Source organism: Nicotiana sylvestris, chromosome 5 (assembly GCF_000393655.2).
Source record: "Nicotiana sylvestris chromosome 5, ASM39365v2, whole genome shotgun sequence".
In the NCBI taxonomy this organism is placed as follows: domain Eukaryota; kingdom Viridiplantae; phylum Streptophyta; class Magnoliopsida; order Solanales; family Solanaceae; genus Nicotiana; species Nicotiana sylvestris.
Genome location: NC_091061.1, coordinates 128,710,019 through 128,718,035, shown reverse-complemented (window position 1 = coordinate 128,718,035; position 8,017 = coordinate 128,710,019).

The window sequence follows — 8,017 nt, the reverse complement described above, 5'->3', positions numbered from 1 at the left end:
CAGTTTCAGGGACTCCTAGATGACGAGCGTGGGGTCGTGCACCGTTGGTGATTGTGACTTAGTCCATCCCGAATGACTGTTTTACAGCGTATTTGATTAAAAATTATTTGCTATCATCATGTTTTGGGCCAAATGCCATATTTGGGCCGAATGCGAATTGTTTTGGATCCTTAGAGGATTTTTACTACTATTCCTCACTGCTTTGACTTTATACTTGTACTCAGTCATGCTATATTCTACTATTTTTATAACTCAACCATGTTTATACTGTTTTGACATCTTAAAGGATATTTTGAGCTGAGCATTATATTTTACTGTGTCTGAGTGGCTTTTAGAGATTTCTGACTGAGTAGGGCTGAGGGCCTGTGTTGTGAAGTTATTTTGGGATTGGGCTGCATGCCGCAACGGTATTGAGCTGATTCATGATTATGAGGCCGAGGGCCTGAGTTGTACGCCACAAGTTGGCTTGATATGAGGCCGAAAGCCTATTGATTATGCCACGAGATGGCTTGTTATTGCGCTTGGGTCGTAAGGGGCCCCTCTCAGAGTCTGTACACACCCAGTGAGCGTGAGTTGAGTGAGTGATACATTAATTATGCCACGAGTTGGCTTGTTATTACGCTTAGGCCGTAAGGGGCACCTCCTGGAGTCTATACACCCCAAGTGAGCGCTGATACCCAGTGTGAGTGATATGATGTAGCCCGAGGGGCTGTTGTTGTTTCATATTGTAGCCCGAGGGGCTATTTTTTATCCATGTTTTTCCCAAGGGGCGGTTCTTGATTCATGTTTTGCCCGAGGGACTGATTACGAGTGATAGTGAGGTAGCCTGAGGGGCTGGTTCTGTTGATATTATGCCCGAGGGGCTGTTTACATTTCTATCAATTTTACTCACTGTTATATCACTTGTTTGAAACTATTGAAAGTTGTTTTTAAAATGTTTTACTGAAACTGAGCTTGATTTACGAAGTAAATGATTTCTATACTGTTTTGGAAATGTACTGCATTTTTTGTAGCTTTATGACGTGGCTTACGTGTTTTCTTACTGCTCAGCTTTCATTTACTTTTATTACTTACTGAGTTGGCGTACTCATATTACTCCCTACACCTTGTGTGCAGATTCAGGTATTTCTGAACTCGGTAGCAGGTGTTGATTGCTCAGTGGCAGAGTCATCAGAGTTAGCAAGGTAGTTGCTCGACGTTCGCAGCACTGCTTTTCTCTCTCTTGTCTTCCTTAGACTGTATTTATTACATTCTTATACTCTTGTTGTATTCAGACCTTAGTAGATGCTCGTGACTTGTGACACTCCGATGTCGGGCTTGTATATTATTTTCGCACTGTTCATTTGGACTTACATTATGAGACATTTTATTAATCAAAGGCTTAAAAATGATTCTTATTGATTAATGATTAATTCGGGAGTTGTGTCGGCTAGCCTAGTTTCACGATAGGCGCCATCATGACCGGGTCAATTTTAGGGTTGTGACAATTAGTCTTATAACCAATGAAGACTACAATACACCCTTTAAATTCTTTGTAGATTTGTATGTAAGTGTCATTTGCATGACACTTAGATGCCGCCTTTTAATTTGTGGTATGAGTCATTCCAATTGCATGGAGGGCTGTCACCTCATGCTTTTTTAATACTTATCAAATATATCCCCAATTAATTAGGTAATGTCCCGTTACCCGGTAATTAACCAATTACCCGCATAATTAAGAATTAGTTCAACTTACTTAAAATACTACTCTTTTTTAACATACCTTGTATACCTTACTAGCATGGTAATGTAGTACCTTGTATGGCACTAGTCCATAAATATCGAGTATTAACGCTCGGCTCGTATTTTATCTCAATATGCCAAACTTGGACGAAAAATTCATTTTCTTTGACTTGCTTCCCCTCTTTCATCTTTTCCGACCCCCAAGGCCCAAAATCTTCACTCACATACCAAACACCTCCACCTACATACCAACCCTCACCTCCTAGATATTCTCAACCCGCCACCACCTATCATACTTATAACACCCAGCCAACCTACTATCATTCACCTCCAACTCATCCAAATTACCAGAAACGCCAACCTAATTTTGATCGCAAACCACCCAGACAATACACTGCCATTACTGAACCCATCGACCAGTTGTATGAAAGATTGAAGGCTGCTGGTTATGTCACTCCTATTCCCGCTGTGGCAATGGAGAATTCATCTCAATGGGTCAACCCGAACAAAACCTATGCATATCATTCTATTATGAAAGGGCACAATATTGACGAGTGCCGGACAATGAAATATAAGATCTAGACATTTATTGATAATAAGGTCATACATGCAAAGGAAGCCACACCTAACGTCCGCAACAATCCTTTTCCAGATCATAGGGACAAATGGATCAATATGATAGAAACTGATGAGGAGTGGGATCCCGAGGGATCAATTGGACTTATCAAAGTGGGTGACGATCGTAAGAAGCCCGCAGTCACACTCAATCCTATTGTGGTCCAGGTACAGTTGTCAATTGAAGTTGAGGCAATCGCATCGGTACCACACCTTTCACAGTAATAGTAGCAACCACGCATCCTTTTAAGTCAAACATTATACCTTGGGATTACGTTGCCGAAGCTAAGTGAAAAGGAAAAGCAAAGATGGAAGAATCTGGCGCCGCACAAGGGATGACCAGAATTGGAAGGATCTATACACCCAAAAATTTGGGAGGTCCAAGCAAGGAGGATGCTACCAAACAACCTATCATTGAAACTTGACCAGACAATTTTTGGAGGAAAGTACATGTGAAAAAATAGTCTGTCATCGATTATTTAAACAAGACATCTTCCCAGATATCCATCCTGTCGCTATTGCAAAATTCGGAGGCGCATAGGAGTGCTCTGATGAAGGTGTTGAATGAAGCTTATGTGACCAACAATATCACCAGTAGAGAGATGGACAATATGGTAGGGCAACTACTGGAGAGTCACAAGATCACCTTCCACGAGGACGAACTACCGCCAGAAGGGTTAAGTCATAACAGGGCACTGCATATTACGGTACAGTTTGAAGATAAATTCATTGCTAGGGTCCTAATAGATGGAGGTTCAAGCCTCAACATTTGTCCATTGACTACTCTGAAAAGGTTGGGCAAAGATTTCCATGAGATACGGGCGGGATTTATGAACGTGAAAGCATTTGACGGGTCTCAAAAGGCCACGATTGGGGAGATTAACCTTTATCTGCAGATGGGACCAACTTGGTTCAATGCTGAGTTCCAAGTACTAGACATATCTGCTACATACAATCTTCTATTGGGAAGACCTTGGATACATGCCACACTACACCAGGCCATGAAATTTGAATGGAATCATTAGGAGTTAATCATTCATGGGGATGGAAGTAACCTTATTTACACCAGTCAAACTGTTCCGGTTGTCGAGAATAGTAGAAGGCTGGGTGGAGAGACTTATCACCACATTGAGCATGTCAACGCAATTGAAAAGGACAAGTGGTGGAGTAACAAAATAGAAAGCATACTGGCATGGTCTGGGTATGAACCCGGCAAAGGGCTTGGGAAGAAACTCCAGGGCATTACCAAATCGATACAGTTGAAATGTCATGGCACAATTTTCGGGCTGGGATATCCATACACCTGGCACGAATATAATGATTGGTTGTCACCATGGCGTGGTGCTTATTACCCTCTCGAGCAGCCAGTGCCACATTTGAGTCAGACTTTTCACCAGGTCGATACAATATTGGGATCTGCAGAGGAAGAAGCTTTGGCTGGATTGAGAAACTTGTTCCTAGAAGACGAGAATAGATTGCAATGTTATAGTTGAGGAGGATGAGGAAGAAGGCCTCACCATTCAGACTGTGGAGAAGGGAGATGTTCTCAAGAATTGGACTGTCAAACCATCCCGGGCCCGCTGAGTTCCTAGGTAGATTGGCAATTAGCCTGACTTGTTTTAATAGCCATGCTAGGCATTTAAGATATTTTCAGTAATTTTTTTTAAAGACGCATTTTGTTTCGAAATAATTGCTCGAGTCATCGAGCCGTACATGTTTTGGGTATTTTCAAATTTAATTAATGCATTGCTATTTAGTATTCCTTATTATCTTTCACAGTTTTCTTCTATAGTGTTATTATTACTTTTCCTGATGAACCGATGACTGTGATATATAATGAGACAATGTAATATAAGGATAGTGACTCAGAAGAAGAGGATGAAATAACTGAGGAAGTTGTCAGAGAAGTTTAGAACATTGAGAATAAACCTAAGTCCAATCTGGACGAAACCGAAGCAATCGATTTGGGAGATTCCGAAACCGTCAAAGAGACTCGCATAAACATTCACTTATTACCGTCAGAGAAGGAAGAATACACTCGTTTCTTGAAAGAATATGAGGATATTTTTTCATGGTCATATGATGACATGACCGATCTGAGCACATCCATAGTGGCTCATAAGTTGCCCACCAATCCAATGTGTCCACCGGTGAAGCAAAAACTCAGAAAATTCAAACCAGATATGAGCCTAAAAATCAAAGAGGAAGTCACTAAGTAGATCACAGTCAAAGTCCTTAGAGTAGTTGAGTACCCAACCTGGTTAGCCAACATTGTACCGATTCCGAAGAAAGATGGGAAAGTCTGGGTGTGTGTTGACTATCGGAATTTAAATAGAGCAAGTCCCAAGGACGATTTCCCACTACCAAATATACACATCCTGATCGATAATTGCGCCGAGCATGAACTCCAATCCTTTGTAGATTGCTTCGCGGGTTATCACCAGATCTGGATGGACGAAGAAGACGCAAAGAAAACAGCTTTCATTACACCGTGGGGAGTGTACTACTACAAAATGATGTCATTCGGTCTAAAGAATGCTGGGGCTACCTATATAATAGCTATGACGACCATCTTCCATGATATGATACACAAGGAAATAGAGGTGTATATTGACAACGTCATCATCAAATCCAAGAAGGTCGCAGATCACATAGCAGACTTGAGAAAGTTCTTTGATAGGCTAAGGAGGTACAATAAAAAATTGAACCCTGCAAAATGTGCATTCGGGGTTCCTGTAGGAAAGCTGTTGGGATTCATTGTCAGCCACCGAGGAATCGAGTTGGACCCGTCCAAAGTTAAGGCTATCCAATAATTACCACCACCAAAGAGCAAAAAGGAAGTGATGAGCTTCCTAGGACGCCTCAACTATATCAGCCGTCATAGCACAGTCCACAGTAATATGTGAACCCATCTTCAAAATGTTGCGGAAGGGTGCTGAAATCAGTTGGACAAAGGACTGTCAGAAGGCTTTTGACAAACTCAAGGAATACCTATCTACACCGCCAGTCCTAGTCCCTCCAAAACCTGGGAGGCCTTTGCTACTCTATCTATCTGTATTAGATGTGGCATTCGGATGTGTTCTGGGAAAACATGACGAGACAGGAAGAAAGGAGCAAGCCATATATTACTTGAGTAAGAAGTTCACACCTTACAAAGAACGGTATTCTCTAGTGGAACACACTTGCCGTGCTTTGACATGGACAACTCAGAAATTGAGGCATTACTTCTGTGCCTATACCACGTACCTCATATCCAGGATAGACCCACTGAAGTACATCTTTTAGAATCCCATGCCAACCATAAAGTTAGCTAAGTGACAAATATTGTTAAGTGAGTTCGATATCATCTATGTAACTCAAAAGGCGGTGAAAGGACAAGCATTGGCAGGCCATCTTGCTGAATATTTTGTGGGAGGAGAATACGAACCATTAAAAATGTATTTTCCTGATGAAGAAGTATCATTCGTAGGAGAGGACATTGCTGAAGCCTACGACGGTTGGAGAAATGTTCTTCGATGGGGCTGCAAACTTCAAAGGAGTAGGCATTGGAGCAGTTTTGGTATCAGAAACAAGTCAACACTACCTGGTATCCGCAAAGCTTAGGTTTCTGTGCACCAACAATATGGCAGAATACGAGGCTTGCATTATGGGGCTCAATTTGGCCATCGATATGAATATACAAGAGTTGCTGGTAATTGGCGATTCGGATCTCCTGGTACATAAGGTTCAAGGAGAACGGGCTATGAATAACACCAAGATACTACCACACTTGTATCATGCGTAGGAATTGATAAAGAGATTTACAATGATAGAATTCAAACATGTGCCCAGAATTCAAAATGAGTTCGCAGATGCACTAGCCACCTTGTCATCAATGATACAACATCCAGATAAGAATTTCATCGATCCCATCCCGGTGAGGATTCATAATCAACCAGCTTACTGTGCCCATGTTGAAGAAAAAACGGATGGAAAACCTTGGTCCACGACATCAAAGAATATTTGGCGAAAGGAGAATATCCAGAACAAGAAAACCACATTCAAAAATGCACACTGCGGAGGTTGTCCAATCACTTCTTCCAAAGCGGAGGAACCCTATTACATCTCGCATTTTTGTACGCTAAACGTTTTGTCTTCAATTAATTGACGCAGACTGGGGGGGTGATATTATCTTGAGGTTAATGCAGTTACGCTATTTATAACAAGCAATAAATAAGTGTCATGAAGGATAAAGGGTACACGAATTAAAGAAAACGATTTTCGTTGAAAGTGGTCAATTTGGGATAAAATACGGGTCGAGTGATAATACCCGATAATTATGAACTAGTACCATGCAAGATATATATATGAAGTGTATTAAAAATAAGTAAAATTTTAAGTAATTTGTGGTAATTTTTAAATTATGCGGATAATTAATTAATTATCTGATAACGGGACATGACCTAGTTAACTAATAAGTGGATAAAAATTTATGAAATTACACCTCCCCAAAACATGGCACAAAGCCACAATGGTTAAGAATGACTCTTAGTCATTTGTGCCATGTGGCTACTTATAGTCAAATTAAAATTTAACTAACACAAGACTTGAATATAAGTCTTATGTATCATTCCTTCTTAGATTCAAATACGTTAGAGAGCAGAAGCAATTTCCTCTTAAAGTTCAAATACGTTAGAGAGCATAAGAAATTCCTTCTTAAAATTCAAATATGTTAGGAGCAGAAGCAAAATTCGTTTCTCAAAGGCTTCTAATGAGAATTTGTTGGAATAATAGCAACATAAAATTTTGCGATTCTAAGAGAGTACGGTGCATTTTTCGCCAAGAATATTATACAGAGTTTTTCCTACTCCAGGTATATTAAGGTTACCCCTTACTTCTTTTGGCATGGTCCAATTATATAGAAGAAATGAGCAAATACACAGTTTTCACAAACGACTCTATTCATAAAAACACTAGGGGTCTCTGTGTTCTTGATTCCCCCTGTGACATATTATTATATCTTCTGTTCATGGGTCTCAAAATAATACGTAGTTGATAAAGTTTATCCAGAAATAATATTGAGATTTTTAACGTATTTTCATGCATTTTATTCATTTATGCATGTACATTGACCCATGACTCGACGACATTATATACGCGTATTTATATGTATATATTTATTTATGTGGGATATGGGAAAAAAGTTACGACGTTATATACGCACCACCACCTGATCAGTTGGTATATGTTAATTATGTTGCCCACAGTGGACGAGATGATATGATGGGATGCCCTCAGTGACGTGATGATTTTATGTACACCTATACCCATGCATGGCACGACATTTATATACACGTGCATAACACTATAAATGTTTCAAAATTTACAAAGTTATTCATATTTACAGATGGATTTCTTTATTCCATGTGTTATCTATGCCTTTTACTTACAGATTTTCATGCCTTACATACTCAATATATTTTTCGTATTGACACCCTATTTAACGGGGCCTGCGTTCATGCCTACAGGTGCAGGTAGGTAAGCTAACGATCCCCCTTCTTAGGATCCCTGATTATCGAGAGTTGGAATGCTCCACTTGATCCAGAACTGCTTTTGATTTTTGTACGATATGTTTGTATATATATATATGGGTATGACGTGGCTCAGTCCCATCTTTGTACAGTTATATTTCTATTAGAGG